Below are 23,937 nucleotides of genomic sequence, written 5' to 3'. Positions count from 1 at the left end.
TTGTATTTGTCTATGTGATAAATGTATTAAAATAATCATGTTTCTTTTTCTTGTATTACATTCAGGATATTTTGGTTTTTAGTCTCTTTAATGTGAGTCTCTATATGTGAAATTTAACATCCTGTTAAATGCTTACATGTATGAAGAAAGCTTCTGTATTGAAAGTGAACTCACAGAGATAGAAAGCAGGCTCAGCCAGAGGTTTGAGGTCCTTCATCCTTGTCATACTTCCTGCACTATTAATGTGTGAGTTCTTGGGTAAACTCTGCCAGTTATAAGAGCCCCTGTTTGCTTATTTGAATAATTAAGGATTGAGTCAAATGATCTCTAATAGCTCTTCCAACTCTAAAATGACTGGATGTTTGGTTTGGGATAAATATATATTGTGTACTTGAACCTCTTAAATAAATAGCAGGTTAATACTATCTCAATTTTAAAATATAATTGTTGATTAATATCACTGAATAGGGCATAGTTCTTTAAAGGATTTACAAAGCAAATGGCAATTGTGAAAGATATTGAGAGTTTATAAAAACACATCATCTCTCCCCACCTCTTCAGTCATTTTTGAATAGTTGGAAAAGCTTGTCAGAATGTTTATTTTCTGTTTTAGACTACATCTACTTTTGTCATTTAAATATTTAGTACTTTCCCTTTTGATTAAACTTGCCATGGTTTTCTGTATTTCTGTTTCTTTGTTCTTACCAATTCTTTCATCTTTTCTCTTTATATTGTATGGGCTCCCCAAAGTCTTTTGCTATCCATGATTTGTATTTTTAAACACTGAGATAACCTTGGGGCATAAATTCTTTCATTTCTATATTTTGCATACTTTGTAGACTGAAAAAAAAGAATCTTGGGGCTTTAGCACTGGAGGGAAACTTGGGAAGTCAGTGCTTCTGTTTTCATGTTCACCATTTGGTCATTGTAGCTCTCTCACGGACTGTCGCTCTTCCACAGTTTGTAAAAGGGTTTCTGTGCAATACAGCCTCAAGCCTGGCTCAGTGTCCTACTTAGGGAAATCGTTCCACAGCATCCCTTTCCAATCCCTTCTAATACTGAAAATCGACCTGCCTTTTACACATACCACAAACAGTAAAAATATATGAAGATTTCATGATAATTGTGTACAAGTGAACCGAAGTTTGATTTTTATGAGAACTTCTGTTGTCGTTGTTGTTGTTTTACAATTGTTTCCTGCTATTTAATAATAAATACTTCTTGAGCAAAAAATGAACCAGATGGTTAAAACTGAGCCCCAAGCTAGGTGGAATCTAGAATGATGGCCTCTATATTCCACAAGTTTTCTTTTTTGGCTATCAAGAAAGCAAGAGAAAACAGAGGTTGATAATCAGAAGATACTCTCATTGCTCTAACCCAGGGCTGTAAAAGGCTGCATGTATTTCATATTATCTTAGAAGTACAAAGTACTGCAAAGTTTATAAAGTACTATCCTACACAAAAACAAAACAATGTAGTAGAAAAATACTAACACACGTGTCTCAACCACAGAGCAGTGATATTTCCAATTTGATTGCTGGGGAGCAGCAGAGTCACATGGCACTAGAATTTCACTTACAAGTTCTCTTTACTGTGAAGCCCTCAGTTCTTACATGCAATCTGAGTGACTTACTCCAAAGAAAGGACGGCAAATGAGACATGCAAAACTGAAAACACACTGCAGTAAAAATTCTGAGAACTGAACTCCAACTTTGATTTCTCTGTTAAAATCTTGTGTGAGAAACAAGGATTTTCTTTTATACTTGATTATTTTCTAAACTGACAGGATAATCAAATTTGGACAATTTTAATTGTCCTATTAAAAATTTTCTGTCATATTTTGACATTTTAACCAAGATATAAACCCTACTCTGAGTATGCTACCCTATGGTACCTGTTTTGGTTTTTGTGTGCACATGTGTGTGAGTGTGTATGTGTGAGTGCTTCCAAAAAACTACATCTATTCAGGTATTAGGGGCTCAATGAAACTCTTTTATCAAAATTACCTTTAAAAGAGAATGTGACCTCTATTTAGATTTCTGGAGTCTGCAGCCTAATCAAGAATCCTTCACTTTCTTTTCTTTCTGCTCTCAAACCATTCACTGCTGAAATGAGACAAGGATTTATGGGGGGGGGGGAGTCCCATTAATTATTTATTTATGACAAAGAGATAATTTGGAGACCTGAAGAAAAACTTTAGAATAGTAATGTTGTAAAAATATACACTGTTTATATGATTTTGAATAAAATACAGAATTTTAGCACACGGAAGACATTGCAGGATTTCTCAATAGAATTCAGAACTGATAACTGTCAAAAGTCGCTTGGAGATGAGATGGCTAGCACAGAGGCTTGCAGCCTGCCTTGCTGAATAATGTCCTTGATGAGTAGGGAACATCTAGACTGTGGGAAGGCCAGCGGCCATTCCTGTGCCTTATTACCACTTCAATAGCCTACTCAGCGGGAATTAACATGCAGTTTGAACTTTTCCCTCTTGGCCACAATACCCAGACTTCTCTTTTTGGACTTTTGACTTTCTCACTGTAAATTTCATTACATGAAAGGGATCTGCCAAGTGATACCCTTGATGGCCTAACAGCTTCTGTATCTCATGATGAATCAATGGTGTGTGCTGCTTTGGGGCAATCTCTAATTTAATATATATAAATGCACATTTATGTAATGCCACTGAGTGTGATAGCTCTGCATAAGATGCTTTTGGAATTAAATCTTTTATTTTACCCTAGGAAAACAAAAGGCCTTAAAACATACACATATGTAAACACACCACATAACTAACTTCCTTGAAAAGGACTTTATCTTGGCAAGTTGGTGCATCAAAAAAGAAAAAAAAAAGTCCATTTCTGATGTTATTGTTTGCCTTTCATTAACATAGTGATTTATCCAAAAAATAAGTCCACAATTATTCTCAGCAAAAATTTCCAAATCATTAAAATATTTTATTATTACCATCAATTTAAGTGTTCATGATGGAGAGACTGTTGTTTTATTATCTGTGCTAGAGAATTATATAGTGAATAAATTAATGAAAAGACTTATAATAGTTGTAATGATGATGATGATGATGATGATGATGATGATGATAAAACTTGAAATTACCCACCTCTTTGGCATATTTGTTAAGAGAAGGATGTCCTGAATGCGGACAACCTGGTTTTAAGTCTCTGTTTAGCAATGTGATAGCTCTGGGATGTTGGATGTGTTACATGACTTGCTGTGCTCATTTTCGTCCTCTGGAAAGTGGGAATAATGAATGACCTAACTTATAAATTATTTTGAGAGTCTTATAATACACCATGTAGAATGTTAGACAAGTTGTAAGAGCTCAAAAGATACAAACAAATTCTTGCAAGAGGAATTTTGTAACCTGGCAAGAGAAAGCTTTATGTAACTGCGTAGTCAGAAGTATGTGATTTCAAGCTATACCTCTTGTCAGTACTTTGGCTTTTAATTTCTGTTACAGAACTACCCTTCCCTATTCACTTGATAAGCTAAAAAGCACTCATTTAGCAAAACTAAAATATTGTACTCTGAGATGCCTGTGGGGACTCTCATCCAGATGAAACTTCCGTTCTCCTGTGTGGCCCTTCATTCTTCCTATCTACTTGTATTCCTATTTGCGAATCATGTAGTATAATCTCTTTCACAGATTTTTCTACTTGCCTTTCTTCTTTACTAGTCTTATGGTAGAGCTCTTGCAGAATGTTTCTATTTCCAAAGTGAAATTTATTGGAATGAAATATAATGCAAGAATGGAAGACTGGATCTTAACTCTATCATATAGATATCATACATCTATGTAACTTTAGACAGATTACTAAACTTTTAGTTGCCTCTATATAAATGTTGCACTTATAAATTGCTATGTTTTAACACAAACACAGACAGCAAGTTTTTGTATTTGGAAAGGATTTGCAATGTAGATCTTTACTTGTGTTTTCTTTTAACAACTAAATATGTATTTAAGAAATGCTTATTAGATGCTTGACAAGCTAAATTGAAGTTGCAAATAATACAAATGTACAATTCACTTGTTCACTAAATCAAACAAATACGAAATAATAGCTACTAATAAAACAGCATCTAAATGTGAATGTGTAACTGATGTGATCCTGAAATTTGTATTTGGGGTAAAAATGGGAGTTCATAACCCACTTGAATCAAATGTATGAAAGATGATATGTCATGAGCTTTGTAATGTTTTGAACAACCAATAAAAAAAACCAGCATCTAAGTAAAAAAAAAAGTTGAAGGAATCAATTTGTTGGTTATTAAACTAGTACCAGTTGGTGGACATTAGTATATATGTCTATAGGTATGTGCACATATATGTATGTGCATTTCCATTAAATTTATGAGTGTAGCTACTTAACAAATCCTCGGCCATGCAGAATTTAAGGATTTCTTCCACCCTAAAGTCCCAAATCTTCTTCAGGACTAATGAAGCAGCTTCAGAGCACTTAGCAGCGAGATCCTTGGTAAGAATAACTTAGGAGTTAGAAGTCTTGAAGCAAAGCTCATTCTGATTCACAGGCACGAATACTGCCCTACAGTGCCTTACTCTCTATCAGAGATCTTTCATAGATATTATTCTGACTTGCTTATGTTCTCTGAACATGTTCACATGAAAGACAAAACATCCATAAAAAGCTAAAAAGCAGTCAGAAGTTTAAAAGAAAGAAAAAAAAGCAAGTAGTTCGACATAAGCAATGATAGCAATTAAAAGCTGTTATAGATTAAACAGAAGTCATGTGAAAGCAGAAAGGAATGTCACCTCTTAAGAGAAAGGAGAGAAGAGAGTTCTGGCAAAACAAATTCTCTCTAAAACATTCTTAATGTGATGAGGTATGACTAAATTATCTTTCCACAAAACAAACTGATAGACAAAGAGCTGATAGATAGGTAGATAGACATGAAAATACGTACTATGGAATAACTGTCAATGATAAAACATATTCTGTAGTTTACAGAATATTTCCACACATGTTATCTAACTTTATATTAGTGTCAGCATGGTAAAACTTAGATGTACTAAACTCTCTTTATGAGTGGGAAATATTATTTGAACATTTCAAATAACTGACCATTATGTGAGCTGCTCATATTTTTGTAAGTATTAAGTAAAAATTTCCAAAGATTTCTAAGGACTATGGGATGAGAATATATAAATATAATCTTTGCCCGCCACTTTATAACTATGCAAATCATGAAATGTATTACTTAACATTAACATGAGCTGATTAAAAACTTTATTGAATTGTAATAATTAACAAAAACTAATAATTGAGCCAAGAACAATTCTTAATCTATTCTATTAAAACTTAGTAAAAAAAATCATGATGCAACTGTGTATATGTGAAATGATATGCTGAAGCTTCATATCCTCACATCTTTTCAGGGTTGCACACAATGTGTTTGGTTCAAATGTGTTAACCTAAACAATTTGCCAAATAGAGCAAACACCTAAATGGGCCAGTGAGTATTGGCAGATATGTTTTGGGGTCAAAAGGATGATCCTTTGGTGGCCATTGTCAACCTCTACTGTTGCTGATGCACAGAAATCATGAGTAGGAACATTTCCATTTTCTCTCATTATTGGAATTTTAAAGAAATTGAACTGTTTTAGAAACAAGTGCTGATTGAATGTTAAGCAGAAATTGCTTAACTAAAACTGGATAATTCTGTTTACTCCTTGCTGGGTTTGTAGTAGAAAGAGAACTTTAAGTAGACATTACATAAGGAATAAATTAAATATTTGTGCACTAGGGTTACTGCTTAAAATATGAAATCATTGTTTTCCTGAGTTCAGAAACACCTTAGGTCATTAATAACACAAGCACCACTGAGCTTCTAGTTTTGCTTTTTCCATTGCTTATAATATTTAGTGGAAGATAATTTAGAAATAAATTATTATACTTTAAATATATGCCAAAAAGATTTTGATTTTTTTCCTTCAGTTTCTTTCTTATTTTGGTACCTGAGAGTTTAATAAATGTTAAGCCCTCCCTTTTATAGTGCAGAGTTCTAAGGCACTGAACCCAAACATTCTGTTTCTTGTGGTTTCTTTCCTCCCTCCCTTCTTTCACTTTCCTCCTCTATTCTTCCTTCTTTTCTCTTTGTTTTTTCATAATTTTGACAAAGAGGTTCTTTCGTTAGAATAGGCAGCCTTAGGCTTGTGTAGCATTATTGTCTATTTCTAAATATGGACGCCAATCAAGTTACTTAAGTTTTTAACTTCCTCAGATATAAAATGGAGCTATATATATTTTAGGGTTATTTTTAAATAATAAATAGTATGAATATTTTACAACTTCCAAAACAATGTACAACTTCTAGATCAAACTGAGTATCTTATTTTAGGAAAAAATGACACACTCTGCTATAATTAAGCAACAATATACAAATAAGAGCATTTTATAAAACTCTGCAGAAGTTCTAGTGTCTAGATATGTCTCTGCTCTTGAATTTGAAACTTGAGCTCTGCTGTGTATGAAACCCAGGATTAGATCCCACCATTTACAGCATCTTTCAAAATGTATGACAGTGTGAATGTCAGAAACGTCATTCTATTTCTGCTCTCTGAACAAGGGATCCATGAAAATGAAGATCACTTGGTATATCTAATATGACCCTGTATCTTTTGTAATCTCTCTTTACACGCTTGTTCAATTTCTTACAACACCATTCTTTATCATCCTTTGTTTTCTTTCTTTTTCTCAGACCTTAGATTGAGTGTTTCCTGAAAACATGGCTATGTCTACTTTTACTAGTGCAATTAAAAAAAAAAAACTTTTACTTGTCAAGAAATCAACTATGAATCTGTTAAATTCATGAATATAGAGTATATACCACCAAAGGCATACACTTTAAGCAGTTTTTGGTGTAACATGGAGAGATTAGGAGCACACCTAGGTATCCATTGTAATGACCCAATGACCTATTTCTTTATATCCATCTTGCTCCAGGAATATATAGAGAGAGAGAGGGAGAGAAAGAGAGAGAACACCTGTGTGAATGCAGAGCATAGTACTCGCATACCCCAAATAAGAGGCCCATATTGTGACATGACTTGTGGTCATCTGCATTCAGTATGAACCTAAAATAAATTACATTTTATCTTCTTGAAACTTTTTTCCAACCTCAGCCCGAAAACATGAAGGCTACTCTTTGGACTTCAGATACTCTGATAAATCATTCTTTCATCCCTGTGAATACTAGTTTACTTTATTAGAAAATCTCTATTTTTATATGCCGTGTCTTTTGAAACAAATAATGCTAACCACTTGGTATAGAACACTATTTGATATGCATTTGACATCTACAGCTTTTCATGGCTCCCACAAACCGTTCCTGCATCGTGGGTTCTGTTCGCTCGCCAGCTGCTCCTCCTGCTTGAAATACTCAGCAGTTGAGGAGGGAATGTTCACATCCAACCTCTGGTGGATTGCAGCTGTGATCTGTGAGCTCATTGTTCTCCTCTGTGAAGCTGGTTATGGCCTTCACACTATGCCTATTAATTAGAACATATGAGCACTTACTGGCACTTTATGAGAATTTAACAATAGATATTGAATATTAAATGTGGGATTGCAACGATATGCCATAGTGCAGAGGAACTAAAAGGACAGATATGCAAAGCACATTTTTAGCTGTGATTTAAAAGAAACAGAAAAAGAAAAGATTTTTTAATAGCATTATTAGGCAACCTACGTAAATAAAGAGGGATGCAATTCTGAGAGAAGAAAGGAATAAGATTAATTTTTACAACGGAATCAAAGGTTGAGAACAGTAAACATTATTATTAGAAATATGTGACATGGTTTGTAATCCTAATGGATCAAGAGTATGCTTTGAGTTTTACTAAGAATGTAAATAATTCTAAATTTGTAACAAAGTATCTTCACCATATTGCAATCAACTTGCTTCATTTCAATATAGATTTTAAAGATACATCAGAAATCCAAATAATTCTAAGGAAAAAAAAAACAAAATATGAATTCATAGCATGACTGGAAAGGTTGGTTAGGGCTTAACAAAAAGGTTTTCTGTACATTTTGTAACAACAAAATGTCACTCAAATGTTTAAATTCATCAGATTCTAGCTTGCAGCCGCTAGAAAACATAACCTACAGTTAATACAGTCACTATAGTAGAACTGTATCATGAATACAGTTTATACATGGCAATTTATCCAGAACCTCACAGAATTCTATTGGGTAGAAGAAATTGAGTTTTGATAAACATGCTGTTCTCTAAACCCAGAGGTTTAATCTGAACCTTAACAGTGGCCCAGTAGTCTGTGAAATATTAATATTGTTTTTCTAAGTATATACATTATTTACTGAACAGTCTATAAAGAATTTACGTTGTTTCTCTAAATACAGTATACATTATTTACATTTCACTGTACTTTTTCCTGATTCAGGTAGAACAGAATTCTTGGAAATCACTATATCTGAAGAGATTACATTGGACATTGCAGTGTGGGTGTGCCAAAGTGTTCTCTGTCATCCTTCACCTATATTCTTGGTATGTACTAAACCTGGAGTTTTCCCATTGCCTGGAGGAGGCCTTGGAAAATTATATTTGAATGATATTACATAGGAAAAATACTATAAACCTATTTAAACAAGTACCCGGTATGGTTTGTACGCCTTTTTAGAACATAATCAAGTGACTTTTCAGTTTAATAAGTGCTTACTCTCTCTTACCCAAACCACAAATTATATGTCTAACTTTCTTTAAAACTCTTTTAGATATTTAATACTAAACACTAATATTTTTAATCCAATAAATCTTATTTCTACATAGCATTTTCTTCCTTGCATTTCTGAGGACTACTAGGTCACAATAATTATTTGATGAAAGTCATAATTTAGTGACATGCTTACATTTGGACATACACTCATAAACATACAAGCATTGAATGAATCTTTCAATATATTTGTTAGATACCTTTAAAAATATTGTGTAAATAGTGATTAGTTTTAAGTGTTCTGTGAAATGCTATAATTTGAGAGCTCTCTGGATTATATAGTCCTTTCCTGAATTCCCACAACTAAATCAGCACCTTGAGGTAGAAAAATAACAGTCGAAAAATAACTTCAGGAATGAGAAAGTGGGAGTTCTGGCGATTGCAGCTCCACAGCCAGAACCCTGGAGGCCACACTGACATTGTTCATAAGAGAGGAAGGCTGACAAAAGCGTTCTGCATTGGACGGTGCTTGGAAGGGGCAATTGAAACTAAGGAGAAACATGCAAAATAAGTCATCCTCACCTGACGTTCAGGAACGACCCAGTATAACCACACTCTCTGGAAAGTAAGACAAGTAAACTTTTTCTAAGTGTTAGTATTTTTTTTTATATTTCCAAGACAAAAATCACTGGAAGGATGAGGCCAAAATCCTGTAGTGAAATGGTTAAGACTTTTATCACATGTAGTTTGGTTTTCTTCAGTCTTTTATCTGGAAAAATAACATATTTCAGTTGAACTTTTATGATTTCTGAGGACTTGTCTGATAACTATACTTAATCCCCATGAATGGGTATTCTAACAGGACAGATCCATGTAGAACTCTGTGCTGCACATGGGCTTAGTTCTACATGTAACATGTTGGCATATTCTGCCTATTCATTCCCTCATAGCTGGGAGTAAGAATTGGATTTGTTGTACATCTCTCTGCAGTCTGTCAGTGTCATAGTACCTGGTAGGGAGATTCTTTCTGAACTCAAATTACTATCAGGAATTCAGTGTTAGCCCCAGATTCACTGAATTTTATTCCTACCAAAGCCAATGAGATGAGGAGGTAATACCTATTTCCTTCCCAATCATGTCTAGGCCTACTAGCATCAGCCTAAAATTAAAACTACAAGATACAAAAGATTATGAAAACCTCTTTGATATTGTGTTGGAGCAACTGTAAAATGAAATTATAATAAAGAAGAGGAAAGCTAAATAATCTCATTGAAATAGTCATTGTCCCAATTTCTAAAGCAAACTTAAAATTTTAGGGCCTGCCCAGAAAAGACCACTTGGCTGTGTTTCTCCCTCCATCTCTTTCCCTGTGTCTAGATACAGGTTACTTTTCTCACAAGTTTCAATTTATGAAGGGTAGTTGTGTATTTTGCAATAGACTATGAAGTGTTAAAATATGTGGTAATAAAAAAGATCACATTTTATTTGCTTAAGAAACATCTGTACCATATTCTTGAACCTTATCAGAGAGAAAGTATATGACATAGATGATTCCAGCAAAGATGATTTGGAGTGACATTCGAAATCTGCATATTTTACAGGTATCCCTGAAAATTTTTTTAAGATAACCCAAGAACTAGAAACTCTAGAAAACACATTTCTAAACTTATTAATATTAAGGTAGAAGTTATAATGTATGAAAACAATCTGTAACTCTGAAAATTATTGCCAAAATAAATTATATGCCCTAAAATACCAATACATGATAGGTATCTTGGAAAGGCTCTAGAAAAAAAAAGTAAGTAATTGAAGAAGGTGTAAACTGTAAATGTGATGCTTTACAGAGACTGAGAAAAGTGGGTAATTCAGATTTTTTGTTTAATGGGTATATAATATCAGTTTTGCAAGATGAAGAGTTATAGAGATTGACTGCACAATAGTGATACAGTCAACATTTTTAACTTTATATTTAAAATTGTAACTGTATATTTTTAACTATCTACTTAAAATTGTGTTATGCATTTTTTACTACAGTTAAAATTTTTTTTTTAAAAGAATGTAGTGCATATACTTTAGGACTCTTCACAAAATAGGTCAGTATGTCTCAAAGAGCTACCACAGTTCCAGGAAATAAAATCAGACAAGGTCAAAAAATTTAAAAACAAAAAAGAATGTGGAATAAAATCAAATTAAAATAAGCAGAAGAAACAAATGAAATTCAGAAGTTGGATGCAATCAACATTTAAAAATTTTGAAACTTGTGTTGAAATGATCATAAACTTACCAATTTAGGGGCTGGAGATGTGGCTCAAGTGGTAGCACGCTCGCCTGGCATGCGTGCGGCCCGGGTTCGATCCTCAGCACCACATACCAACAAAGATGTTGTGTCCACCGAAAAAACTAAAAAATAAATAAAATTCTCTCTCTCTCTCTAAAATAAATAAATAAATAAATAAACTTACCAATTTAGGGTTTACAAATTATATAGCAAACAGTGACATAACACATTTTTTTATGCTTATAACATACTCTGAATCTATACCACCAACAATGGGGCTAGACTCACTTAAGTATACTGAGAAAATGAGAAAGAATAACTAAAAAATGATTTATTATTATCATCAGAAAGAAGAAAAAGACAGTAAATCTAAGGGTGATGAAGAAAATCTCTGCTATTGTTTCTTGTGAGTAATCTAAACAAATAAAAAATAAATAAATATTGGCATAGTACAGCCCCAAGAATGAAAATAAACTAGCAAAGAGAATTGTACCTGTGCTTATTGAACACGATTTTTTAAATTTCAGTTTATATACTTAACCAGATTTGTTAGCTATTATGTATCTATTATCACTTATCCATCTATTATATTAGAATTTTATGCCACTTAAGTATTAACAAAAATAGTCTAGGTTTACATAGTTTTACCGAAAGGTGACATTTTCCTTTTGTAGGTAATAATGTTATGGAAATAATTTATCCCAATCATATCACTTATAGTGCTTTGAGTCAAACATTAAAAATTCTTTATTATTTTAAAAATTGCCTTAAGAATCATTGGCACAGTTTTCTTTTGGTCTCTATGTTGGCAGTACTTATGGACTGGGGATGTAGCTGAGTGGTACAGTGTGCTTGCCTAGTATGCACAATGCCCTAGGTTTGGTTCCCAGCATATGCAGTGGAGGGCAGGTGTGTTGATCAACAGATCGTAGGTCACTAGGGGAACAAGGAAAAAGTTATTTATATTGTTTCTCTTTCTTTTTCTTGAACCTATATCTCCCTAGGCTTATTGAAGTTGGATTCACTTATAGAAACCCAGCTTTTCTGGTATTAGAATGTACATTAATAGCAATCATTGCTCCTTTCTTTCCTAACTGGCCTTTCTCTGCTAAGGGGTAGCATTGGGAAGTTTTCAGGCTATTAATACTGGTAGTACTAATCTTGAAACATATTTAATATTCCCCATCTCCTGACAAGGTCTTTGCATGGATCATGCTATTTGATCTTCCCAACAAACTTACAAGGTAAGAACTATTGATATTCATTTTGCAAAGGAGGTAACCCAAATTAGAAAGCAAAACACAGTTGATTAAAGTCCCACAGAAGGTTTGTACAGGAGCTGAGGTTTGAAACCCAAAGGTTAATTCTAGTTTACAGGATCTGTAAGACAACACCGCAGCTGTTACCCCATCTGTCTGGACCACTGTCCCTTGCTCTACCCTGCCATACCCCTTGACTGTTTCACTGCTTGTCGAACTGGATATGGATTATGGTTTGGTCATATGCTCAGGTAGGTCTCTATTAGAGTCCTAGCTACTATTCTTCAGCTCTGTTAGACCCAGATGCAAGAAGGAAAGCAGAGTAATTTCTCCACCTTAGTTCCATTCTTGTATTTATTTCCAGCTCTCTCTACCTTTAATGCCTACACTATGAAATGGAATAAAAGGTCTCAAACACTTCCTGCCAGTCCAGCCCTTCTGAAAAGTCCTTTGCCACATTGTGAAGACATTTTCCAGATTGACTGTTTGCTCAGACTTAGCATTTAGAACCAAGGCATATTTTTGAGAATTCTGTTTGAATTTGTTTAATGAATGTGTGCTCTCACCCCAATTTACTCCTCTTAATAGAGATCAAAATAGAAGATTTGTGCAGCTTTCTGCAAACAAACTTGCAAGCTTGAATAGAAACATAGAATATTTAAAAGAAAATTATAAATTAGTAAAATTTTACTAAATAATAATTTGAAATTGGAATAAACTAATTATGAAAAATAAAAATTAAAACAGCTAAAATATCTATTCTTACCCACATTTGATTTTGATATCCAGTAAACTATTCTTTCCTTTGAAACTCTTTTAATATTAAAAATTCATAAGAATATCTTGAGATTTCTTTCTATTCTGTTTTAGTTACTTTAGGTTACTTTCTCTATTGAACAATATTTTTTTCCATGTTATCTTCTACTTATCTATGTTTGGACCTTAAAAGAGAAAATTTCCCAAATCAGTTCAGACCACCACAATAATACCCATGAGCATTAGATGCAAGATTTTTACTCTAGAGTGTCTAAAGTCTATAATATAATAAATCTACTATAAGATCTTCACACATATTTGCATTGTATAAGCGCATTTTGCCACAGATTTCTTAGAGTATTCTAAGCTGCCATCATGATACTATGTAACTCATTTAAGAAATGCAATGTTTACCATTTCTATGTAGCAGAATTTCTCAAACTATCCTTTGTACAGCATCATTCCAGTAGGTAATGCTTTAGAAAAGAAGACTGAAGGGCAGTTAAGGTTGTAATTACAACACATCCCCTTTAAGGATTCATGACATGTCACTGCACAAAGCCTACAGGATACCTTCCATAAAGAAAACTGACCAACTTTGTTCACGTTCATGTGTTACTTATATATGGAATTCTCCATTTTTTTGAAATGACCTCTATAAGATACTGTGTAAGAAATACTGTTCTTAAAGTATTCTACACATATGTGAAACTGGCATCCTTTCATATAGACTTCTCTATCAATGGATCTCCCTTTGCTTTCTTCTAAGTTCATTAATTAATTTGTCAGACATCTCAGATCATATTGCAATCCATGAGGAGATTATATGTAGTGAAAATATAATTCATTTCTGAATTCAAAACGGCCCATTTTGAAAAGAGTTATTATTATTAATTATTGTTATTATTATTTATTTAGGTACTGGATATTGAACTCAGGGCTACTTTACCTTTGAGCTACATCCTTGGTCCTTTTAATTTTTTTTTTTTAATTTTGAAACAGAGCCTCATTAAGTTGTTAAGAATCTCCCCAAGTTGCTAAAACTGGCCTCAAACTTGTGATCCTCCTTCCTCAGCCTCTACACTACAGCCATGTGCCACCCCACCAGGTTTAAGAAATAATCTTAACAACAAAGACATGGACTATTACAATGCTGTTTTCAGAAACCTTATGTACATTATATAAGGACAACAATACTGATAATTTTAATGTATTTTTCTGTACCTTAGTTTTTTAGCAGGAATTATAAGATTTGTGGAAAGATACTTTTTGTTTTGCAAAGTTTGGTTACTTTTTTTTGAGAAGATACCCCCAAATTTAGAGTATTGAGATATGAAGGCTATGAGAAGCCATAAGATTTTGTTCTCCATCTGCCAAAAGTGAACTGCTAAATCCTTTGGTGTGAAACAATCATTAATTCTGGCAGAACAGTTTCTTTGAGTTCAGATAAAATGGTGACCAATGAAATGATTTCCCAGAAAAAAAGAAAGCTATATATACCAATGCTATATAGTACTTGGAGGGGCATAAACAGCTGTGCAGAGGCTGAATTTCCAGTGAGGGAAAAGTTGTGTATGAATAACTACACATCACTCCCACCTCTCACAGCAGTCTAAATGCTGAGCATGAGAATGCTTCCAATATTGTTTCCTTGTGCAACTTTCATTTCAAATGCTATTTTCTTAACTTCCATAATTATTACAAATAGCTACCACAATGCCGACAATCTTCATGTTTTATTAGTAACAAAATGATGCTTATCAAGGTAACTAAATAAACTCTTATTATATTTAAACCAATTTGTATCCATGCCAGATCCACCCTCTGGTCATAGAGTGAGAATATTTGGATAGCTGCCTGGTCATAAGGCAAGCTTATGTATATCATTGGTTCTCAAATGGACAAAAAAAATGTGCAAAATTTGCTTAGAACCAAAGGTTTGTCAAAGGAAATGGTGTCTGTGAGGAAAAAGACTGCACAAATAGCCTCTTAGCAGCCAGAAGTATTACATACCCAGAGGAAGCCATGAGCTTTTTGTACAGATGCTAGATAAGCTTGCCAAGGAACCATATGCTACTGCTGGAAGAATATTTTTGCAGTTTGGCATCTGGATCTTGGAATTACCATTCAATAGGGAAAATGAGAAGCACATGAAGATGAGGACTAAGATAGTGTCCACATTGCACCAAAATCCAAGTTGCACAAAGGTGAATTTAAAACCTCATTTTAATGAAGAGGAAATTTAATTAAATTCAATGACTCTTGTTTAAAAGTTTTAAGTTGATACAAATGCTGTGATCCAAGGAATTAACATTATAAGATGCTAGTAGCATATACTTTTGCAACATTTTTATTTAGGGGATTTTTTTTTTAATCTGACAGACCAATGACTCTAAGACAGATTAGGGTTTCTTAGATGACTTTTTTTTTTAAACCATTGATTTTGGAACTTTAATTGTGTCTGTCCTCTATCCTGTTATTTTAATACAAAATCAACCTAAAAACACATTTTTTTTACCTTTATTTGTAGCCAGTTATCTGCTATGAAATGTGCCCTACCACATCACTATACTGAAAACTGAAGCACATTTCTGAAAAGGCATTGAACTTCAAAGCAATATAAGTAAAAGGGAATAAATCTGAGTGGTTGTATTGGGGGAAATAAAAAAGAGATGTGATGGCTCCCTACTTATTTGAATATGAAATTGTATATTTGGCCAGGCAAAAAAAACATTGCATTATGGATCAAATTTAGTCACATATTGGTGAAAATAATTGATTTAAAAGAATATTCTAAAGCTTCGGAATGTGCCTTGGTTGTAGAGTGTTTGCCTGGCATGCCTAAGGCCCTGGGTCCAATACCCATCATGGAATGAACACACATACACACACACACACACACACACACACACACACACACACACACAAGAATATGCTGAAGCTTATGCACTTTTGTGAGAAGAAGCTACATCTATCCTAGGAATCTAATTGTCACCTTTTGAATATTGTACTCCAATGACTAATTGATACAGCACTTAAATTTTCTGTCATAGTTGGATTAGCTTGTCACTCAGAGGTCAATATATTTATTTGAAATAGCTGAAATATTTTCACATTGAGAAGCCCTGGATAATGCACAGGAAGGGCCAGACCTTTTCTTGCCCTTTGCCATACCTCTACTTTGGAAACAGATCCCATGTTTTTTAATTACAACAGAGGTTGTCACTTCAATAATAAGTTCTCGATCTGCATTTGGTTTCAAATACAGACAGATAATGGGGGTTAGAGAAGGTTAAATTTTCCTCTGCCTATGTTTACATGTTGCCAAAACAACTCATCTTTTTAGTCAATTTAAGGGAAAATCAGCTAGATAATTTATTTTTTGTCAGGTAGCAACAAATTGACAGAGTTGGCCACCTCTGACCAGTTTAATATTGTGGAAAACACCACTAAATCAGATGGAGTGTTTCAGCTAACTCTCTCCCTCTCTTTCCATTAATACTCTCTGCCTTTTTCATAGCAGGTTCTTGATACTAATAATTAATTGTAAAGCACTTTATAGTCTTCACTGTACATTCACATACATCGTCTCATGATGACTTTGTGTGGTCAGTAAGGAAGATGTTAATGCCTCCATTTTTTGAGATTAAAAATATTGATCCACATTGAAGGTAAATGTCACTCAAAGTCATTCAAAAGAAAAAAAAAAACAATAGAACATGGGTCATCTGACTTCTAGTCTAACTTGAGCAAGTGCGCATGCACATACATAGAGATACTCTTAATTTTATTCTTTAACAAATTTAAAACACCCTTTCTTTGGGGGAGACAAGATCTCCCTAAGTTGCTGAGGCTTGCCTTGAATTTGCAATCCTCAGGCCTCAGCCTCCCTAGTAGCTAGAATTACGGCCTTGCAGCAGCACGCTTGGGTATAAAACCCTTTCTACTGTAGAAAATTTTGTCAAGTTATCAATTTTTCAATATAGTATGAAATATGCACTTTGTTAAATTACTCTTTACCTATAGGTAATGAACGAATCTGATTATACTAAGTTGATCATCTCTTCCCATAAAACCTTTTACTACAAGAACTAGACATATAAATGATTTAAATGATTTTTTTTTCTGTTGTAAATCTCCTACTTGATTCATGCTCTGGTTTAGGAAATGATGTCAGAGCACAGGTTGGCGATACTGGCTCAGCGTTGGAGTCTATGTTAGAAAGCTGGGAGTAGATGATGATGTTGTTTGAGGTTTTGTTGGGGCGGTTAGGTTTTTGTTTTTATTACTATTTCAAACGATATTCACATCAATCGAAAGCTTCATGTAAAAATTCAGAATTATATATTTTTCTAGGTTTATTATAGAAAAAAATGTTGTGGTTAAGGCACAAAGAGCATTACTCTGTTGAAATAGAGTTTTAAAATTTTATCATTTTCTTTCCCTTAATATTCTTACTTGATAGCCTACAGCTAAGCAATATATATCTATGCTATTCAATGACTTCAGTGTCTTCTAATAGATGTTCAATGATTTCTGTCATCCAAACAAGTTTGTAATCTTGGTTTCCTTTTTTCCTTCATTAAATTTTGCCATACAAACAAGTGTTACATTATTTAATATAAAAAAGTATACATTGTGAGCAATACTTGTTGCATTTATGTTGCCAAAGGCTGTGGAAATATATATATATACATATATATATTTAAAGCTATGCAAGTGTGCATATTTTGCATGTTACTGTTTTCCGCATAATTTAAGTTCCTACCTTCAAGGGAGAAGTTTGATCATTATAACATAACACATCTTTATCCTCAGAATTCAATTTCAGAAATATATATATATATATATATAAATGCAACCCTCCCACTAATTTATCATTAACACTTTTAATATTTTCTTATTACAGTACAATTAAAGTCCCTGGAAAAAAAGATGTGACTGTCTAGAGAATATGCTTGCATCTTACCATCTAAGGATGTCACCTTTTCTTTGTGGTAGGCATTTGAGATATGAAGGTTGCTTGGAGATTTGCCTGTCAAAAGAAGCAACTCATGTCCCCTCCCTACAGCTATCCATAAAAACCATTTTGTTAAATGCATTAACCTTGTTCTGATCTTGGGCACATTGCTGCAAAGCCATTCTCAGGCAGGGATAATTGAAAGGTATGAATTTTTATAGAGATTTAGCTGTTAAAGTATTTTTCCCGAGGCAAAGCCAAAGGCTAAACCTGTGCCACACTCTAAAGCTACCAGAACTATGAGCTGGCTCAATTGCCTCAGCTCAGCGAGCCACAAATGAACAAAAGGATCATGATTTAGTTCTTGGTATAATTTATGTCCCTTTTTTCCCCTTCAATTTTACCTATCCTGCACATGTTTTTGGTTATAAAAGTTGAAAGTGTTTCTAGACTTCTGTTTAAAGCCAAGAATTTAACTAGAAGATCTTATTAAACTGATTTTGCGGGGATATTTCTTGTTATGTATCAACACTGTAATTTTGTATTACTCCTAATGTAGAACATGGCAAAATGCTGTTCCTATAGAACTATAGGTTCGTTAAGATAGCCAACAGTGCTTGTGGATCGATTGCAAGATATGAACTTATGACTTTCCTACTTTAAATGAAAACATGTATTCACCAAAGGATCACAAATACTCCAGTGCAAATAAATTGAGCTTTGATTTACCGAAATGCCCATAGACTTTACTTGACAAGATTATTGCAGCAAATGTCTATTGTGTTTCATTCACACATCCAGTGGACGGAATGCTAAGGTGGGTCCCCTGGACACCAAGTTGCCACAGTCTCATAAGTCTCAACAGGGTGATGCTGTTGACAAAAATCACAGCAGATACCAGTCTGTAATCAGGGCTTGACTCAGGAGCCATCAATAATGCTTCATTGATCATACTATGGTCATCAGAAATCTGGATCTTTGAAGATTTAATCAAAACTTATAAGAAGAAAGAGGCATATTGACCAGGGTTGATAAAGCCAATGTATTTTCTCTTAAAAAAAAAAACCCACCATACAAACAAGAAAAGTCAAAACAAACCAGAACTTGTTATTATTAACTATACTTCTTTTTAATATCGTGTGAGCTTTGTCAGAAAGTTTGTATGAATGAAAATCCATATTGTATGCCAGCTTAATATTTAAACTATTAAAAAATATCAGCACATGTGAGTTTTAAATATTGTTTTGTATGGCCATTGTATATATGACATAGATTTATAATCAATATAAAATTAAATTGGATAATTGTTACATACTTTTTAAAGTTCTCTAAAATCTCCCCCAAATTACTGAAAATACAAATTCATTGGAATAAACCAAATCACAATTAGTAGTAAGCTCATTTTCATAATGAGAACCATATCTGTATAACATGTATTGAATGACAAAGTTAGTTTTAAGTTCATACAAGGTTTGTGCTAAATATTTCCTGACAGAAAATGAGCCCTTGGTTAGCCAATAATTACTTGCTTTCAGCACATATTTGGAATTACATAAAAGATTGCACACACACATACACACACACTCTAAATATTTTAATAAAATGGTAGAACCTGTTTTTGAAAGTTCAAAATTTTTGTGTTTGTAGAAAAAAGCAGAAATAAGTTCCATTTGTGTTTTGATATCTTGGGAAAATACATAAATCTCATTTTTGTAAAAATTCTCATATCATTCAATCAATGTACTGGACAGCTATAGTGATTTAAACCTACTTCATAATTCCTCTTTCATCTAAATGTGGAGAACATTATCTATGAAGTTTTTTAAAAATATTATTATTAGCCTTTAGAGTTGGCTTTAATCATGGAACTTGGAATAGGCGAGTTAGCTTCTTAACATTGGTAGGACAGGATTGAATGGGGCAAAGAGAATGGGTATAAGAGACCAAGTGTCATGGCTGTGCACAGCAGAGTACAGTAAGGATCTCCTCAACCTGAAACAGTTTTTCCCCAAAACAGAAATACCCTTCATTGGCTATTTTTTTCCCTTTTGCTCTAAAATTGTTAATAATTAATGTTGGAAACTGTACATAAACCCAGAGGGTATTTCACTCTACACATCCACCAGTGAGAGTATTTGTGGTTTTCAAAGCTTGCCCTAACAAAATTCCACAAACTGGGTTGCTTAAAGCGACAACAATTTGCTATTTCCTGGTTCTAGATGCTATAAGTCAGAAATCAAGGTGTGGCAGGACTTATTCCTTGTGGAGGGACTGAAGGAGAATCCATCTCTTGTCCTTCTCTTAGCTTCTGTTGATTATAGAAATCCTTTGAGTTCTTCATTGTATAGCAAAACCACCTTGGTGTTGGAATTGTGTGTGTTGTGTAAGTGTGTGTGCATCTTGACAGCTGTTTTATAAGGATGCCAAGCATTGGATAAGGACCCATCTAACCCAGAACTGATGCATACTCAAAGATACAATTTCCGAATTTCCAAGTTAAATCATATACGCAGATCTCAGTGGATATGAATTTGGGGGCACAATATTCAATCCAGTACACTGGTCTATATTCACTTAAAATCATTATGTTATCTGAATGAGAAATGTTTTGAAGATAAACAAAATCATTGTATTTATTTTTTTATTCCTGAAACTGAATTTCCACTGTGAGGATTGAAATCAATCAGGAAAAAAAGGATTGGAGGCTTCTATAGGGCTAAGGATAGCTTCTTCTCCATGGTAATCTATATTCATCAGTTAAACTTTGTCCACAAAGTTTTCAATTGTCTACAGATCTCCTATCAGGAAAGATTCCTCTCACAGAACCATATAGGCAGAAGTATACTCTGAACTTTTTTATTAGAAGAACCTCAGCCAGCAAGTGATTGGAAGGAGCTTGAAATCAGTGGGAAGTCTTGGGCATGATTAGGACCTGCACCCAACTCTTCCTTTTAGCTTGCTTAAGTGTGGTCAATGGAAGGAAGATCATCACAGGAAAATATCTGCAGATAATTGATGTTGAGTACCTTATGCTAGCTGCCTTTTTATCCTGAAAACTAGACAACTTTGGTTCTATGTTCAGCATATAAGGGTGGAAAACTTTGATACACAAGTCACAGTAAGACTTTCAAGCCCCCAAACATCTAGTTATTTTTCAGTAACTGATATTGAAAAGCAACTGGACATTGAGAATTGAATCTACCAATGAAGAAGAAACGTTATAGATTGGAGAACATGAATTTACGCGAAGTCCCAATGAATATAATTAATCAAGGTTCAGTTCTACAAAGACTTAAAATTGACCAGATCTTGGTAGTCCATCTGTACAAGAAAGATCTGCAAGCACTGTCGGACATGGAGTTAGGTGAAGACGGTGCCAAGAAGCTTGAGCTCCAGGGTCACCCAACTCCAGCCCATGGCTGTACGTGATAGGAAGTACCCTAATATGAAAAATATGTTTCCCAATGTAAATATTGTTGTAGTGTATAGAGAAAGAGAAGAAAGAAAAGAAAGACAAAAATAAAAGATGCCTTGTGTACTAAAAATCTGGGTTTTCAAAACCAGCCTTTTTCTGTATATAAATTATTCCGCTATTACAGATTTAACGTTTTCTGTAAAAAGAAAGTCTACATTTTCTGCCTGTTCAGAACTGTTGAATAGCAGTGACTCTTGGGTGTATTTACATTTTTATATTTGAATACTGCTTTTCTTAAAATTGCAGATATTTACAAATGGTTATGATTAGCATTTCTAAATAAAAAAAAAGAGTTGCTTTATTAAGGGGAAAGAAAAAGAAAAGATATAGCTCTAGTTTCAAGAATCTTTATATTGACAAGATACCCACCTCTTAATAAGCCATATAATTGGGTTGATTTTGAGAGAAATAAAGCCTTCCTGTCATAATTTGTACTGGAAGAAATTAAAGGAGAAAAAAGAGGAAGATACAAAGGCATTGTCTTTCTCAACCATAATCTTTCCCTGTGACTTTACTGCAATAAAATCATACTTTAAGACAGGAGGAAAGGGAGTAACTATTATTTCTGTAGATGGCAGTTTGTTTAATAATGACCTGAGCTAAACAGTGGGTAAATAAAAAATTAAGTAGTAACAAATGATTTAGAATGGAATTTCTTAGAGATTTAATAATATAATGTAAAAGTTGTGTTCGAAGTTACAGATGTGAAAAGTTAACTCAAGTTTATTTTGCATTAAATTTTCTGACCCCCAAATTCACACAAAAGTGCTCACCATAAATATAGATTGGTTGTATATATTTATAATAAAATGTGTGGAGCTAGTTTGGGAATGCAATGGCCATTACAAGGCAGGCATTGATGGGGTACAATTTTACTCACCTTCCTAACATGCAGGTATTTGAAGGAAACAGAGATGAAGGTCACATAATTTGTCATGGAGCAGAGTTTTATTGAATCTGGTTGCTGTGCTGTTTGAAGACTCCCCAAACTGAACTCTTCTTTGCCCATCCCATCTATTCCTAAAGAAAAATTTCCTGCATTTGAGAAAATGATAGAGGATCATTTGTCTTCTATTTTATCTAAATATTTATCTGAAAAGAAGTTATAGAAAATTCTACTAAAAAATAGTATTGTGGGCTGGGGATTTGGCTCAAGCGGTAACGCACTTGAATAAATAAATATTAAGAAACATAAATATTATAAAAATAATTATTATATTTATATTATAAAAAATATTATTAAAAAATAAATATTATAAAAATAAATATTAAAAATTATCTCTCTCTTTAAAAAATTATTGTATAGTTAAAACAAATAAAAATGTTAATAAAAATTAAAAAAGAAAATGCAGAATGTCAACATGAGAAATTCTGCAGAATTAATCCCAGTGAAATAGCCATAAACAGTGGAAATTATAACTACAACAATTAGAAGTATCCTCAAAAATAATTCAACATGAAAATCAATACATGTGATACACCCTATCTACAAAATGAAAGGCCAAAGCCAAATGATCATCTGAACAGATTCAGTGCAAAAATTTGATAAAATTCAACACATCTTCATGATAAGAGGACCAGAAGTTTAGACATGGAAGGAACATAATATAATAAAGGCCAACAGCTAACATTATGCTTTTTTTTTTGTGGTGCCAAGGATTGAACCCAGGGCTTTGTGCATGGAGGCAAGCACTCTACCAACTGAGCTGTATCCCCAGCCAACAACTAACATTATACTTAATAAGAAGATGCTAAAATATTTGTCTCAGCTAAATACACTGAATCCATTGGCATGAACAAGATACCACTTATTCTGGTTTTGTTATCTATAATTTCAGTTACCCATCATCAGCATAGTCCAAAAACATTAAATGGTAGATTCCAGAACTGAATAATTTATAAATTTTATAAATTATAAATTTTTAAATTATATAAGTATAATTTATAAATTTTGAATCTCACATGGTTCTGTGTAGTGTGGTGAAAATCATAGCCCTGACAGGAATCACCCCTTTGTCTAGCCTGTGTGTGCAACCTTCTCCAGATTAGGTCACTGAGAGTCCGCTTTATACTGGATTAACTGTTATAATATCACAGTATGTGTGTTTAACCAGTATTCTACTTCAGAATGGCCCCTTAGCATCCAAGTAGTGATGCTGGCAATGCAGTTATGCCAAAGAGAAGCCTTAATGTGCTTCCTTCAAGTGAAAATGTAAAAGTTCTGGCTCTAACAAGCTTAGAAAAAAGTCATATGATGTTTGATATGATGTGTAGTATAATATTTTGAGAGAAAGAGCACATTCATATAACTTTTATGAAAGCACATTGTAAAAATCATTCAATTTTATCATGTATTGTCATTATTAGTCTGTTTCCATGCCTAATTTATAAATTTAACATCATCACAAATATGTAAAAGAGAAAATAGCACATGTAGCCTAGTGCTTTCAGGCATCCACCAGGGATCTTGGTTTCCTCAGCTATGGGTAATGG

This window comes from Ictidomys tridecemlineatus, chromosome 14, assembly GCF_052094955.1.
Source record: "Ictidomys tridecemlineatus isolate mIctTri1 chromosome 14, mIctTri1.hap1, whole genome shotgun sequence".
NCBI classification, from domain to species: Eukaryota; Metazoa; Chordata; class Mammalia; order Rodentia; family Sciuridae; genus Ictidomys; species Ictidomys tridecemlineatus.
The sequence above is the reverse complement of the archived record's forward strand: the minus strand, read 5'-3'. Positions refer to the sequence as shown.